This window comes from Scyliorhinus torazame, chromosome 26 (assembly GCF_047496885.1).
Source record: "Scyliorhinus torazame isolate Kashiwa2021f chromosome 26, sScyTor2.1, whole genome shotgun sequence".
NCBI classification, from domain to species: domain Eukaryota; kingdom Metazoa; phylum Chordata; class Chondrichthyes; order Carcharhiniformes; family Scyliorhinidae; genus Scyliorhinus; species Scyliorhinus torazame.
This window is the reverse complement of record NC_092732.1, coordinates 40,423,546-40,438,545: the sequence shown is the minus strand read 5'-3', so window position 1 is coordinate 40,438,545 and position 15,000 is coordinate 40,423,546. Positions and strand designations below refer to the sequence as shown.

The window sequence follows — 15,000 nt, the reverse complement described above, 5'->3', positions numbered from 1 at the left end:
CAGTACTGAGGGAGTGCCGCACTGACAGAGGGTCAGTACTGAGGGAATGCCGCACAGTCAGAGGGTCAGTACTGAGGGAATGCTGCACTGTCAGAGGGTCAGTACTGAGGGAGCGCCGCACTGTGGGAGGGTCAGTACTGAGGGAGAGCCGCACTGTCAGGAGGGTCAGTACTGAGGGAGTGCCGCACTGTGGGCGGGTCAGTACTGAGGGAGTGCCGCACTGTCAGGATGGTCAGTACTGAGGGAGCTCTGCACTGTCAGAGGGTCAGTACTGAGGGAGCTCTGCACTGTCAGAGGGTCAGTACTGAGGGAGCTCTGCACTGTCAGAGGGTCAGTACTGAGGGAATGCCGCACTGTGGGAGGGTCAGTACTGAGGGAGCTCTGCACTGTCAGAGGGTCAGTACTGAGGGAGCTCTGCATTGTCAGAGGGTCAGTACTGAGGGAGTACCGCACTGTCAGAGGGTCAGTACTGAGGGAGCTCCGCACTGTCAGAGGGTCAGTACTGAGGGAGTCCCGCACTGTCATAGGGTCAGTACTGAGGAGTGCCACACTGTCAGAGGGTCAGTACTGAGGGAGCGCTGCACTGTCAGAGGGTCAGTACTGAGGAAGTGCCGCACTGTCAGAGGGTCAGTACTGAGGGAGCGCCGCACTGTCACTGGGTCAGTACTGAGGGAGCGCCGCACTATCAGAGTGTCAGTACTGAGGGAGCGCCACACTGTCAGAGGGTCAGTACTGAGGGAGCGCCGCACTGTCAGAGTGTCAGTACTGAGGGAGCGCCGCACTGTCAGAGTGTCAGTACTGAGGGAGTGCCGCACTGTCAGAGCGTCAGTACTGAGGGAGTGCCGCACTGTCAGAGGGTCAGTACTGAGGGAGTGCCGCACTGTCAGAGGGTCAGTACTGAGGGAGTGCCTCACTGTCAGAGGGTCAGTACTGAGGGAGTGCCGCACTGTCAGAGGGTCAATACTGAGGGAGCGCCGCACTGTCAGAGGGTCAGTACTGAGGGAGTGCCGTACTGTCAGAGGGTCAGTACTGAGGGAGTGCCGCACTGTCAGAGGGTCAGTACTGAGGGAGTGCCACACTGATAGAGGTTCAGTACTGAGGGAGCGCTTCACTGTCAGATGGTCAGTACTGAGGGAGTGCCGCACTGCCAGAGGGTCAGTACTGAGGGAGTGCATCACTGTCGGAGGGTCAGTACTGAGGGAATGCCGCACTGTCGGAGGGTCAGTACTGAGGGAGTGCCGCACTGCCAGAGGGTCAGTACTGAGGGAGTGCATCACTGTCGGAGGGTCAGTACTGAGGGAATGCCGCACTTGTCGGAGGGTCAGTACTGAGGGAGTGCCGCACAGTCAGAGGGTCAGTACTGAGGCAGTGCCGCACTGTCGGAGGGTCAGTACTGAGGGAGTGCCGCACTGTCAGAGGGTCAGTACTGAGGGAGTGCCGCACTGTCAGAGGGTCAGTATTGAGGGAGTGCCGCACTGTCAGAGGGTCAGTACTGAGGGAGTGCCGCACTCTGGGAGGGTCAGTACTGAGGGAGTGCCGCACTGTCGGAGGGTCAGTACTGAGGGAGTGCTGCAACTGTCAGAGGGTCAGTACTGAGGGAGTGCCGCACTGTCAGAGGGTCAGTACTGAGGGAGTGCAGCACTGTCAGAGGGTCAGTACTGAGGCAGCGCCACACTATCAGAGGGTCAGTACTGAGGGAGTGCCGCACTGTCAGAGGGTCAGTCCTGAGGGAGCGCCGCACTGTCAGAGGGTCAGTACTGAGGGAGCTCTGCACTGTCAGAGGGTCAGTACTGAGGGAGCGCCGCACTGTCAGAGGGTCAGTACTGAGGGAGTGCTGCACTGTCAGAGGGTCAGTACTGAGGGAGTGCTGCACTGTCAGAGGGTCAGTACTGAGGGAGTGCTGCACTGTCAGAGGGTCAGTACTGAGGGAGTGCCGCACTGTCAGAGGGGTCAGTACTGAGGGAGTGCCGCACTGTCAGAGGGTCAGTACTGAGGGAGTGCTGCACTGTCAGAGCGTCAGTACTGAGGGAGTGCTGCACTGTCAGAGGGTCAGTACTGAGGGAGCGCCGCACTGTCAGAGGGTCAGTACTGAGGGAGTGCCGCACAGTCAGAGGGTCAGTACTGAGGCAGTGCCGCACTGTCGGAGGGTCAGTACTGAGGGAGTGCCGCACTGTCAGAGGGTCAGTACTGAGGGAGTGCCGCACTGTCAGAGGGTCAGTATGAGGGAGTGCCGGCACTGTCAGAGGGTCAGTACTGAGGGGAGTGCCGCACTCTGGGAGGGTCAGTACTGAGGGAGTGCCGCACTGTCGGAGGGTCAGTACTGAGGGAGTGCTGCACTGTCAGAGGGTCAGTACTGAGGGGAAGTGCCGCACTGTCAGAGGGTCAGTACTGAGGGAGTGCAGCACTTGTCAGAGGGTCAGTACTGAGGGAGCGCCACACTATCAGAGGGTCAGTACTGAGGGAGTGCCGCACTGTCAGAGCTCAGTCCTGAGGGAGCGCCGCACTGTCTGAGGGTCAGTACTGAGGGAGCTCTGCACTGTCAGAGGGTCTGTACTGAGGGGGCCGCCGGCACTGGCAGAGGGTCCAGTACTGAGGGAGTGCTGCAACTGTCAGAGGGTCAGTACTGAGGGAGTGCCGTACTGTCAGAGGGTCAAGTACTGAGGGAGTGCCGCACTGTCAGAGGGTCAGTACTGAGGGAGTGCCGCACTGATAGAGGTTCAGTACTGAGGGAGCGCTTCACTGTCAGATGGTCAGTACTGAGGGAGTGCCGCACTGCCAGAGGGTCAGTACTGAGGGAGTGCATCACTGTCGGAGGGTCAGTACTGAGGGAATGCCGCACTGTCGGAGGGTCAGTACTGAGGCAGTGCCGCAACTGCCAGAGGGTCAGTACTGAGGGAGTGCATCACTGTCGGAGGGTCAGTACTGAGGGAATGCCGCACTGTCGGAGGGTCAGTACTGAGGGAGTGCCGCACAGTCAGAGGGTCAGTACTGAGGCAGTGCCGCACTGTCGGAGGGTCAGAATGGACTGAGGAGTGCCGCACTGTCAGAGGGTCAGTACTGAGGGAGTGCCGCACTGTCAGAGGGTCAGTATTGAGTGAGTGCCGCACTGTCAGAGGGTCAGTACTGAGGGAGTGCCGCACTCTGGGAGGGTCAGTACTGAGGGAGTGCCGCACTGTCGGAGGGTCAGTACTGAGGGAGTGCTGCACTGTCAGAGGGTCAGTACTGAGGGAGTGCCGCACTGTCAGAGGGTCAGTACTGAGGGAGTGCAGCACTGTCAGAGGGTCAGTACTGAGGGAGCGCCACACTATCAGAGGGTCCAGTACTGAGGGAGTGCCGCACTGTCAGAGGGTCAGTCCTGAGGGAGCGCCGCACTGTCAGAGGGTCAGTACTGAGGGAGCTCTGCACTGTCAGAGGGTCAGTACTGAGGGAGCGCCGCACTGTCAGAGGGTCAGTACTGAGGGAGTGCTGCACTGTCAGAGGGTCAGTACTGAGGGATGTGCTGCACTGTCAGAGGGGTCAGTACTGAGGGAGTGCTGCACTGTCAGAGGGTCAGTACTGAGGGAGTGCCGCACTGTCAGAGGGTCAGTACTGAGGGAGTGCCGCACTGTCAGAGGGTCAGTACTGAGGGAGTGCTGCACTGTCAGAGCGTCAGTACTGAGGGAGTGCTGCACTGTCAGAGGGTCAGTACTGAGGGGAGCGCCGCACTGTCAGAGGGTCAGTACTGAGGGAGTGCCGCACAGTCAGAGGGTCAGTACTGAGGCAGTGCCGCACTGTCGGAGGGTCAGTATGAGGGAAGTGCCGCACTGTCAGAGGGTCAGTACTGAGGGAGTTGCCGCACTGTCAGAGGGTCAGTATTGAGGGAGTGCCGCACTGTCAGAGGGTCAGTACTGAGGGAGTGCCGCACTCTGGGAGGGTCAGTACTGAGGGAGTGCCGCACTGTCGGAGGGTCAGTACTGAGGGAGTGCTGCACTGTCAGAGGGTCAGTACTGAGGGAGTGCCGCACTGTCAGAGGGTCAGTACTGAGGGAGTGCAGCACTGTCAGAGGGTCAGTACTGAGGGAGCGCCACACTATCAGAGGGTCAGTACTGAGGGAGTGCCGCACTGTCAGAGCTCAGTCCTGAGGGAGCGCCGCACTGTCAAGAGGGTCAGTACTGAGGGAGCTCTGCACTCGTCAGAGGGTCTGTACTGAGGGGGCGCCGCACTGGCAGAGGGTCAGTACTGAGGGAGTGCTGGCACTGTCAGAGGGTCAGTACTGAGGGAGTGCTGCACTGTCAGAGGGTCAGTACTGAGGGAGTGCTGCACTGTCAGAGGGTCAGTACTGAGGGAGTGCCGCACTGTCAGAGGGTCAGTACTGAGGGAGTGCCGCACTGTCAGAGGGTCAGTACTGAGGGAGTGCTGCACTGTCAGAGCGTCAGTACTGAGGGGAGTGTTGCACTGTCAGAGGGTCAGTACTGAGGGAGCGCCGCACTGTCAGAGGGTCAGTACTGAGGGAGTGCCGCACTGTCAGAGGGTCAGTACTGAGGGAGCGCCGCACTGTCAGAGGGTTCAGTACTGAGGGAGCGCCGCACTGTCAGAGGGTCAGTACTGAGGGAGCGCCGCACAGTCAGAGGGTCAGTACTGAGGGAGTGCCGCACTGTCCAGAGGTCAGTACTGAGGGAGCGCCGCACTGTGGGAGGGTCAGTACTGAGGGAGCGCCGCACTGTGGGAGGGTCAGTACTGAGGGAGCGCCGCACTGTCAGAGGGTCAGTACTGAGGGAGTGCCGCACTGTCAGGGGGTCAGTACTGAGGGAGTGCCGCACTGTGGGAGGGTCAGTACTGAGGGTGTGCCGCACTGTGGGAGGGTCAGTACTGAGGGAGCGCCGCACTGTCAGAGGGTCAGTACTGAGGAGTGCCGCACTGTCAGGGGGGTCAGTACTGAGGGAGTGCCGCACTGTGGGGAGGGTCAGTACTGAGGGAGTGCCGCACTGTCAGGGGGTCAGTACTGAGGGAGTGCGCGACTGTCAGAGGGTCAGTTACTGAGGGAGTGCCGCACTGTCAGAGGGTCAGTACTTAGGGTGTGCTGCACTGTCAGAGGGTCAGTACTGAGGGAGTGCCGCACTGCCAGAGGGTCAGTACTGAGGGAGTGCCGCACTGTCAAGGGTCAGTACTGAGGGAGTGCTGCACTGTCAGAGGGTCAGTACTGAGGGAGGAGCTCCCCGATGGGGCTGGGGGTAAGCGGGATTTTGGAATGCTTGCCTCTCTTTGCTTTGATTTCCTGGTTCCCCAGGTTTTCCGGGAGGATGGGATCATCTCCCGGTTATCGGCAGCCCGAGAGTTCGGCCATGAATTGTCTCCTCAGCACCTTCCAAATGACCAACGAGACGCTTAACATCTGGACTCACTTCGTCCCTACGTGGTGAGTACCTGGGCAGGGTGGGGGGTGGTCCGTCATTCTCCCCACTCCCCGTGGGAGCGAGTCCCACATTCTCCCCCACTCCCCGTGGGAGCGAGTCCCCACATTCTCCCCACATCCCCGTGGGAGCGAGTCCCACATTCTCCCCCACTCCCCGTGGGAGCGAGTCCCACATTCTCCCCACTCCCCGTGGGAGCGAGTCCCACATTCTCCCCCACTCCCTGTGGGAGCGAGTCCCACATTCTACCCCACTCCCTGTGGGAGCGAGTCCCACATTCCCCCCACTCCCCGTGGGAGCGAGTCCCACATTCTCCCCCACTCCCCGTGGGAGCGAGTCCCACATTCTCCCCCACTCCCGTGGGAGCAAGTCCCACATTCTCCCCCACTCCCCGTGGGAGTGAGTCCCACATTCTCCCCACTCCCTGTGAGAGCGAGTCCCACATTCTCCCCCACTCCCCGTGGAAGCGAGTCCCACATTCTCCCCACTCCCCGTGGGAGCGAGTCCCAACATTCTTCCCCACTCCCCGTGGGAGCGAGTCCCACATTCTCCCCCACTCCCCTTGGAGCGAGTCCCACATTTCCCCCCACTCCCCGTGGGAGCGAGTCCCACATTCTCCCCACTCCCCGTGGGAGCGAGCCCCACATTCTTCCCACTCCCGATGTGGGGCGGGGTATTAAGCCAAGGGATGGGATGATGATGGGGGAGGGGGACAGCCCGAGACTGACCGCAATTGAGGGCTCTGAGGCCAAGTGTGGGCAGTGTGCGCTTCCGGGGATGTGGGGGGGTCCATCCTAATTGCCCCTCGAACTCAGCGTCTCCCTCGGTTACCCCAGAGGGGGCCACGTCTGTGTGTGTGGGCGGGGGGGGGGGGGGGCTGGAGTCCCGTGTAGGCCAGACCGGGATGAGGAGGCCGATTTCCCTCCCTAACGGAGGCGTTCGAGAACCAGGTCAGGGTTTTTACGCCAATCGGTGACCGTACCGCGACCCCCTCAATGCCTCTCACTGCATTTGATATTTTGCCCTCTCCCTTCGGCAGGTACTTCCTGTGGAGGTTCCTGGTGCTCTCGCAAATCGGTGGATTTCTACAACGAGGCCTACTCTTGGCCGCTATCGTCCACATGATGTTCATCTGCCTGTACCCCTTCGCCTCCAGCTGCGCCCACACATTCAGCACGATGTCCGCTCACATCCGCCACATTTGTTACTTCCTCGACTACGGCGCTCTCAGCCTCTACAGCCTGGGTAGGCGAACGACGCTCGTCTCTCCGCCTCCTCCGTCGAGTCTGCACCGACCCACTTAAGCCTCACTTCCACCCTATCCCCGTAACCCAATAACCCCTCCTAACCTTTTTGGTCACTCAGGGGCAATTTATCATTTAACCTGCGCATCTTTGGACTGTGGGAGGAAACCGGGAGCACCCGGAGGGAAACCCACGCAGACACGGGAGGACGTGCAGACTCCGCACAGGCACTGACCCAGCGGGGAATCGAACCCGGGACCCTGGCGCTGTGAAGCAACTGTGCTAGCCACTGCGCTATCGTGTTGCCCTTGAGAAGAATGAGCGGAGATCTCCCACAAACGTCCGTGATTCCGGAGGGGTTTTGATGGGGACGGGCTCTGTGGGATGGTTCCCCTGCTCTGTCCAGGATTGCGGGGGGGGGGGAGGGAGGGGGTGGAGGCTTGGGGGTGGGGGGGGAGGGGGCGGGGGGGACCTCATATTCCCAGGATAAGGGGGCGAATTATTTCGAAAACGGGACGAGCAGACGTGTCTTCGCTCGGAGGCCGGCGAAACGTCTCGGCAACTCCCCAACCCCGGAGGTTTGTGAATTCCCCGCCACCGAACAACGGCGGAGGCTGAGATCGGCACGTTTCCCGTCACTCGGGGGAATGAGGGGAGAGGGGGAGCGGGCGGGAAGGCGGAGTTGGCACCCCACGATCGGCCGCGGTGGGACTGGATGGTGCTGAAGGCTGCACCGTAGCCACTCCTGACCACGTCCCACTCCACAGCATGGTGGGAGGGTCTCATCGTTCAGTTTGCGTTGAGGCTGGGTATTATCGAGGAGCGAGAAAGAGAGGGGTGGAGAGGAGAAAAAGAGGTGGAAAGGTTAAGGGAAGGAATTCAAGAGCTCTGCCCCCCCCCCCCCCCCCCCCCCCCCCCCGGCAGCTGAAGGCACGGCCACCAATGATGTAGGGGCTGGAGGAGGTTACAGCGATAGGGAGGGGGTGTAGGGCCTGGAGGAGGTCACAGAGATAGGGAGGGGTTGTAGGGGCTGGAGGGAGGTTACAGAGATAGGGAGGGTGTGTAGGGGGCTGGAGGAGGTTACAGAGATAGGGAGGGGGTGTAGGGGGCTGGAGGAGGTTACAGAGATAGGGAGGGGTTGTAGGGGCTGGAGGAGGTTACAGAGATAGGGAGGGTGTGTAGGGGCTGGAGGAGGTTACAGAGATAGGAGGGGGGTGTAGGGGCTGGAGGAGGTTACAGGGATAGGGAGGGGTGTCGGGGCTGGAGGAGGTTACAGAGATAGGGAGGGAGCGTAGGGGGCTGGAGGAGGTTACAGAGATAGGGAGGGGGTGTAGGGGCCTGGAGGAGGTTACAGAGATAGGGAGGGGGGTGTCGGGGCTGGAGGAGGTTACAGAGATAGTGAGGGGGTGTAGGGGCTGGAGGAGGTTACAGAGATAGGGAGGGGTGTAGGGGCTGGAGGAGGTTACAGAGATAGGGAGGGGGTGTAGGGCTGGAGGAGGTTACAGAGATAGGGAGGGAGTGTAGGGGCTGGAGGAGGTTACAGGATAGGGAGGGGCTGGAGGAGGTTACGAGCTAGGGAGGGGGGTGTAGGGGGCTGGAGGAGGTTACAGAGATAGGGAGGGGGTGTAGGGGGCTGGAGGAGGTTACAGAGATAGGGAGGGGTGTTAGGGACTGGAGGAGGTTACAGAGATAGGGAGGGGGTGCAGGGGCTGGAGGAGGTTACAGAGATAGGGAGGGGGTGTAGGGGTCTGGAGGAGGTTACAGAAATAGGGAGGGGGTGTAGGGCTGGAGGAGGTTACAGAGATAGGGAGGGTGTGTAGGGACTGGAGGGGTTACAGAGATGTGGGGGTCTAGAGGCTGGAGGGGGTTTCAGAGATAGGGAGGGGGTGTAGGGACTGAAGGGGGTTACAGGGATGTGGGGGTGTAGGGGCTGGAGGAGGTTACAGAGATAGGGAGGGGGTGTAGGGGGCTGGAGGAGGTTACAGAGATAGCGAGGGGGTGTAGGGGGCTGGAGGAAGTTACAGAGATAGGGAGGGGGTGTAGGGGGCTGGAGGAGGTTACAGAGATAGGGATGGGGTGTAGGGGCTGGAGGAGGTTACAGAGATACGGAGGTGTGCAGGGGCTGGAGGGGGTTTCAGAGATAGGGAGGGGGTGTAGGGCCTGGAGGAGGTTACAGAGATAGGGAGGGGGTGTAGGGGCTGGAGGAGGTTACAGAGATAGGGAGGGGTGTAGGGGCTGAGGAGGTTACAGAGATAGGGAGGGGTGTAGGGGCTGGAGGAGGTTACAGAGATAGGGAGGGGTGTAGGGCCTGGAGGAGGTTACAGAGATAGGGAGGGGTGTAGGGGCTGGAGGAGGTTACAGAGATAGGGAGGGGGTGTAGGGCCTGGAGGAGGTTACAGAGATAGGGAGGGAGTGTTGGGTTGGAGGGGGGTTACAGAGATAGGGAGGGGGTGTAGGGGCTGGAGGGGGTTACAGAGATAGGGAGGGGGTGTAGGGACTGGAGGGGGTTACAGAGATAGGGAGGGGGGGTGTAGGGGCTGGAGGGGTTACAGAGATAGGGAGGGGGTGTAGGACTGGAGGGGGTTGCAGAGATAGGGAGGGGGTGTAGGGGGCTGGAGGGGGTTACAGAGATAGGGAGGGGGTGTAGGGACTGGAGGGGGTTGCAGAGATGTGGGGGGTGGAGGGGTTGGACAACGTTGTCGATCCATTCCTCCCTCCGTATCTCGCCCCCACCCACCGTGGCCCCAGCCCCACCATGGGCTTGCTATCGAGCGAGTAGCAGCACGATCTTTGGGGTGGGTGGGCGCTGGGCCCTGGGGTCTGGTGGGAAAGTGGGATGGGATGGGGGGGGGCACGCGGAGGGGGTTGCTGTGTTGTGGTCATCAACATGCCCAGCTGCTCGCTTCAAGTCAAACTGTTGTGTGTGCGATCGAGGGAGAGGGAGAGGGAGAGAGACGGAGGCATTGTCTTTGGGGATAAAGAGCTGATTCACTGCCCTGGTATTGAGTGCCGAGCTGATTTAATTCCACAGCACACAACACACACCCCCTCCTTGTTCTTCCACTGTGGATCCCGTGGCTCCCTCTGCAGACGGTGCCCATTGAAGAGTTGCCCGTTATACTGCCAGGGGTCAGTTGGGGAAAATGGGCCGTCCTTGCTCACAGCGCCGGAGAGCTCAGGCACAACTCCACGCAAGGGAGGGTGTGTGTGTGTGTGGGTGGGGTGGGGGGGGTGGGGGGGGGGGGGAGACGAACCTTGGGGGCCATCTGAAGCCCCCCCATGGCTTATCGGGCCTACGAGGGAATTTATCGCGCCCTGCAGCTTTCAGGCAGAGCGATAGGAAAGCCCCAGGCTTCAATCTCGGCTACTTGCCTCATTCCGGGCGGAAAAACGTTTGAGATTTTTATCCAGGATGGCTGACTGTGCTGAATCTCGATTCATCCTGTTTTAGAACATAGAACATAAATCAGGACAGCACAGTACAGGCCCTAAGCACAGTACAGGCCCTTCGGCCCACGATGTTGTGCCGACCATTTCTCCTAATCTAAGATCAACCTCACCTCCACCCCTTCAATTTACTGCTGTCCATGTGCCTGTCTCAGAGTCGTTTAAATGTCCAAATGACTCTGACTCCCCCACCTCTGCTGGCAGTGCATTCCACACACCCACCACTCTCTGTGTAAAGAACCTCTGACATCTCCCCTATACCTTCCTCCAATCACCTTCAAACTATGTCCCCTCGTGACAGCCATTTCCGCCCTGGGAAAATGTCTCTGGCTATCCACTCTATCCATGCCTCTCATCACCTTGTACACCTCGATCAAGTCACCTCTCTGCCTTCTTCGCTCCAGTGAGAAAAGCCCTCGCTCCCTCAACCTTTCTTCATAAGACATGCCCTCCAGTCCAGGCAGCATCCTGGTAAATCTCCTCTGCACCCTCTCGAAAGCATCCACATCCTTCCTATAATGGGGCGACCAGAACTGGACACAATATTCCAAGTGTGGTCTAACCAGGGTTTTATAAAGCTGCAGCAAAACCTCGCGGCTCTTAAACTCAATCCCCCTGTTAATGAAAGCCAGCACACCGTACGCCTTCTTAACAACCCTATCAACCTGGGTGGCAACTTTGAGGGATCTATGTACGTGGACCCCAAGATCCCTCTGCTCCTCCACACTTCCAAGAATCCTGCCTTTAACCCGGTATTCAGCATTCAAATTCGACCGTCCAAAATGAATCACTTCACATTTATCCAGGTTGAACTCCATCTGCCACTTCTCAGCCCAGCTCTGCATCCTGTCAATGTCCTGTTGTAACCTGCGACAGCCCTCGACACTACCTACAACCCCTGTTTTGTTTCCCCCCCTGCAGGATGTGCCGTCACATACAGGTCTTACGTCATGCTGACCGCTGGATTAACAGCACCCTCCATCTCTACTTCACCCCACATGGCTGTCTTCAACTCTGCTGTGTGCACCACCCTCTCCTGCTACTCCAGGTAGGTTCCCGCAGTAACCGTGGCCGCTGTCCTGCTCCCGGTCACGTTCCTGCACAGGATGTGAGGGCCCGAACCAGGCCCTGAGGCCTGAGGAGGAGGTATTCCCAAAGCAGGCCTTGGGGCCTGGGAGACGCAACCAAACCAGACATAGGGATCTAAGAGAGTTACCCAGACCAGGCAACTGGGGCGTGAGGCCAGCTAACCTGAGCCAGACCTTTGGGCCTAAGGGACATTAACCAAATCAGGCCTTGAGGCCTGCCTGACTCAGGGCCGGAGAGACCCCACCCGATCCAGGCCTCACGGCCGGACAGTCATGCTCGAACAGGCCTTAGGGGCTGTGGTATTATAGGTATTACGGTACCTGATAGGCTAAAGTACCATTGGTCGAACCTGTATGCTTGCTATTGGCTAGAATGTATGATAGCTCCGCCCTGATAGGCGGGGTATAAGAACCAGTGCCGCCCCAGCAGCCCTCATTCTGTACCTGAGCTGCTGGGGGAAACATCTAGCTTATTAAAGCCTTCAGTTGGACTACAACCTCGCTTTAGTGGTCATTGATCCTGCATCAATTTAATAAGCTAGAATTTTAAGAAGACAGGATGGAGCTCCGAATCAAGCCGGAGTGTCTGCAACTCAGCCCCCACGCGGCGAACTCAGCGGCAATCTTTCAGCACAGGCTGGCGTGCTTTAAAGGGTATCTCGAGACGGCCGAAAACGCACCCACGGGAGAGCAGAAACTGCACGTCCTGCACTCAAGGGTGAGCCCGGAGATTTACACCTCATACAGGAAGCGGAAGACTTTGATGCAGCAATAGAGCTGCTAAAAGGACATTATATTCGCCCGGCAAACCAGGTCTACGCCCGGCACCTGCTTGCAACAAGGCGACAAAACCCCTGGGGAATCGCTGGAGGAATTCTACCGCGCACTCCTGGTGTTGGGAAGAAACTGCAGCTGCCCGCAAGTTTCGGCGAGCGAACACATGGAAACTCTTAGTCCGGGACGCTTTCGTGGCAGGTATGCTTTCATCACAAATCCGCCAGCGCCTGTTAGAGAAGGACACCCTGGGTCTCAGGGAGGCACGGGCCCCTGCAGGCTACCTGGACGTGGGCCTACAGGAACGCCCGCGCCTACGTGCCCGTCCGCGCGGCTGCCCCCTGGGCAGCGTGGAACCCCGCAGCTTCCCTCGTTCTCCCGCAGGCCTGCACTGAAAGGCGGCCTGGCAACCCCGAGGGGCCCCGCTGCTACTTTTGCGAACAGGCCAAGCACCCCCGCCAGCGCTGCCCGGCCCGCTCATCCACCTGCAAGGGCTGCGGCAAAAAGGGCCATTTCGTGGGGGTATGTCAGGCCCGAGCAGTGGCCGCGGTCTCCGGCGGCGAATCCGGACCACCACCACAAACTTCTCCACGGGCCCCATGCGGCCAGTGGTCGCCGTCACCCCTATATCCCAGGGCCACGTGCGGACCCCGGGCGCCGCCATCTTGTTCCGCGGACGCCACGCTTGAGGGATGGGCACCGCCATTTTGTGCACCCCCGCCATGTGCGACCAGTGGGAGCCGCCATCTTGGATGAACCCCCAGGACCCCAGCTCGGCCGACCACACACTGCCCGAACAGAATTCCCAACTACTGCGATTAGCCTCGGTGACCCTGGATCAGCCTCGACCTCGAACACTCTCAACCGCTACGACGACCGTGTTCATCAACGGGCACGAGGCGTCCTGCCTAACCAACTCTGGGAGCACGGAGAGCTTCATACACCCCGACACGGTAAGGCGCTGTTCTCTCCTCATCCACCCCATTAATCAAAAAACCTCCCTGGCCTCCGGTTCCCACTCAGTGGAGATAAAGGGATTTTGTGTAGCAAACCTCACAGTCCAGGGAAGAGAGTTCACAAATTTCCGTCTCTACGTCCTTCCCCACCTCTGCGCGGCTACACTCCTGGGTTTAGATTTAGGGTGTAACCTCCAAAGTCTGACCTTCCAATTCGGCGGCCCTATGCCCCCCTTACTGTCTGTGCCTCGCGACCCTTAAGGTCGACCCGCCTTCCCTGTTTGCGAACCTCACCCCGGATTGCAAACCCGTCGCCACCAGGAGCAGACGCTACAGCGCCCAGGACCAGATCTTTATTAGGTCAGAGGTCCAAAGGCTACTGAGGGAAGGGGTCATTGAAGCCAGTAACAGCCCCTGGAGAGCTCAAGTAGTGGTGGTAAAGACCGGGGAGAAGCATAGGATGGTCATCGACTACAGTCAGACCATCAACAGATTTACGCAGCTGGTCGCGTACCCTCTCCCCCGCATATCCTACCTGGTAAACAGGATCGCGCATTATAAGGTCTTCTCCACAGTGGATCTCAAGTCCGCCTACCACCAGCTCCCCATCCGCACTAGTGACCGCAAATACACTGCCTTCGAGGCAGACGGCGGCTCTATCGCTTCTTAAGGGTTCCCTTTGGTGTCACTAACGGGGTCTCGGTCTTCCAGCGCGAGATGGACCGAATGGTTGACCGGTACGGTTTACGGGCAACATTCCCGTATCTCGATAATGTCACCATCTGCGGCCACGACCAGCAGGACCACGACACCAACCTCCGAAAATTCCTCCAGACCACTAAAATCCTTAACCTAACATACAATAAGGATAAATGCGTGTTTAGCACTGACCACCTAGCCATCCTCGGCTACGTAGGCCCCGACCCTGAACGCATGCGCCCCGTTATGGAGTTCCCCCTCCCTCACTGCCCCAAGGCCCTAAAACGCTGCCTAGGATTTTTTTGCTACTACGCCCAGTGGGTCCCCAACTATGCGGACAAGGCCCGTCCCCTGATCCAATCCACAGCTTTTCCCCTGTCGATAGAGGCCCGCCAGGCCTTCAGCCGCATCAAAGCAGACATTGCAAAGGCCACAATGCATGCCATCGATGAGTCCCTCCATTCCAGGTCGAGAGCGATGCGTCTGACGTAGCTCTGGCGGCCACCCTCAACCAAGTGGGCAGACCCGTGGCCTTCTTCTCCCGTACCCTCCATGTTCCGAAATCCGCCACTCCTCAGTCGAAAAGGAGGCCCAGGCCATAGTAGAAGCTGTGCGACACTGGAGGCATTACCTGACCGGCAGGAGATTCACTCTCCTCACTGACCAACGGTCGGTTGCTTTCATGTTCGATAATGCACAGCGGGGCAAGATTAAAAACGACAAGATCTTGCGGTGGAGGATCGAACTCTCCAACTATAACTACGAAATTTTGTATTGGCCCGGGAAGCCATCCGACCCCTCCACGAGGACCTCTGCCTCCCGGTGGTCACTCGCTTTTTCCATTTCGTCAAGACCCGCAACCTGCCCTACTCCATCGAGGAGGTCAGGACTGCCACCAGGGACTGCCAAATCTGTGACTTCCGAGGCCACGCCCCCTCCCGAGACTCCCCACCCCCCTTCCGAGGCCCCGCCCCTTCTGAGGCCCAGAAACTTCCGAGGCCCTGCCCCCCTTTCAAGGTCCCGCCCCCTTCCAAGGCCCTCCTTCCGAGGCCCCTCCCCTTCTGAGGCCCCGTCCCTCTCTGAGGCCCCACCCCTTTCCAAGGCCCTGCCCCTCTGCTGGGACCCCGCCCCCTCTGCTGGGACCCCGCCCCCCCGCCGGGACCCTGCCCCCCCCGCCGGGACCCCGCCCCCTCTGCCGGGAGCCTGCCTCCTCCGCCGGGACCCCGCCCCATCCGCCGTGACCCTGTCCCTCAAGACACCCCGCCCCCTTTCAAGAGACCACACCCCCACTCCGAGACCCCGCCCCTCTCCGAGGCCCCACTCCTTTCCAAGGCCCCGCCCCCTATGCCGGGACCCCGCCCCCTCCGCCGGGACCCTGCCCCCTTCCGCCAGGACCCTGCCC

General features: G+C 59.8%; 1 pseudogene; it reads left to right on the top strand.

The window, feature by feature from the left end:
- Positions 1-15,000, top strand: part of LOC140402888 (membrane progestin receptor delta-like) — a 32,653-nt pseudogene that overhangs the window by 14,168 nt on the left and 3,485 nt on the right.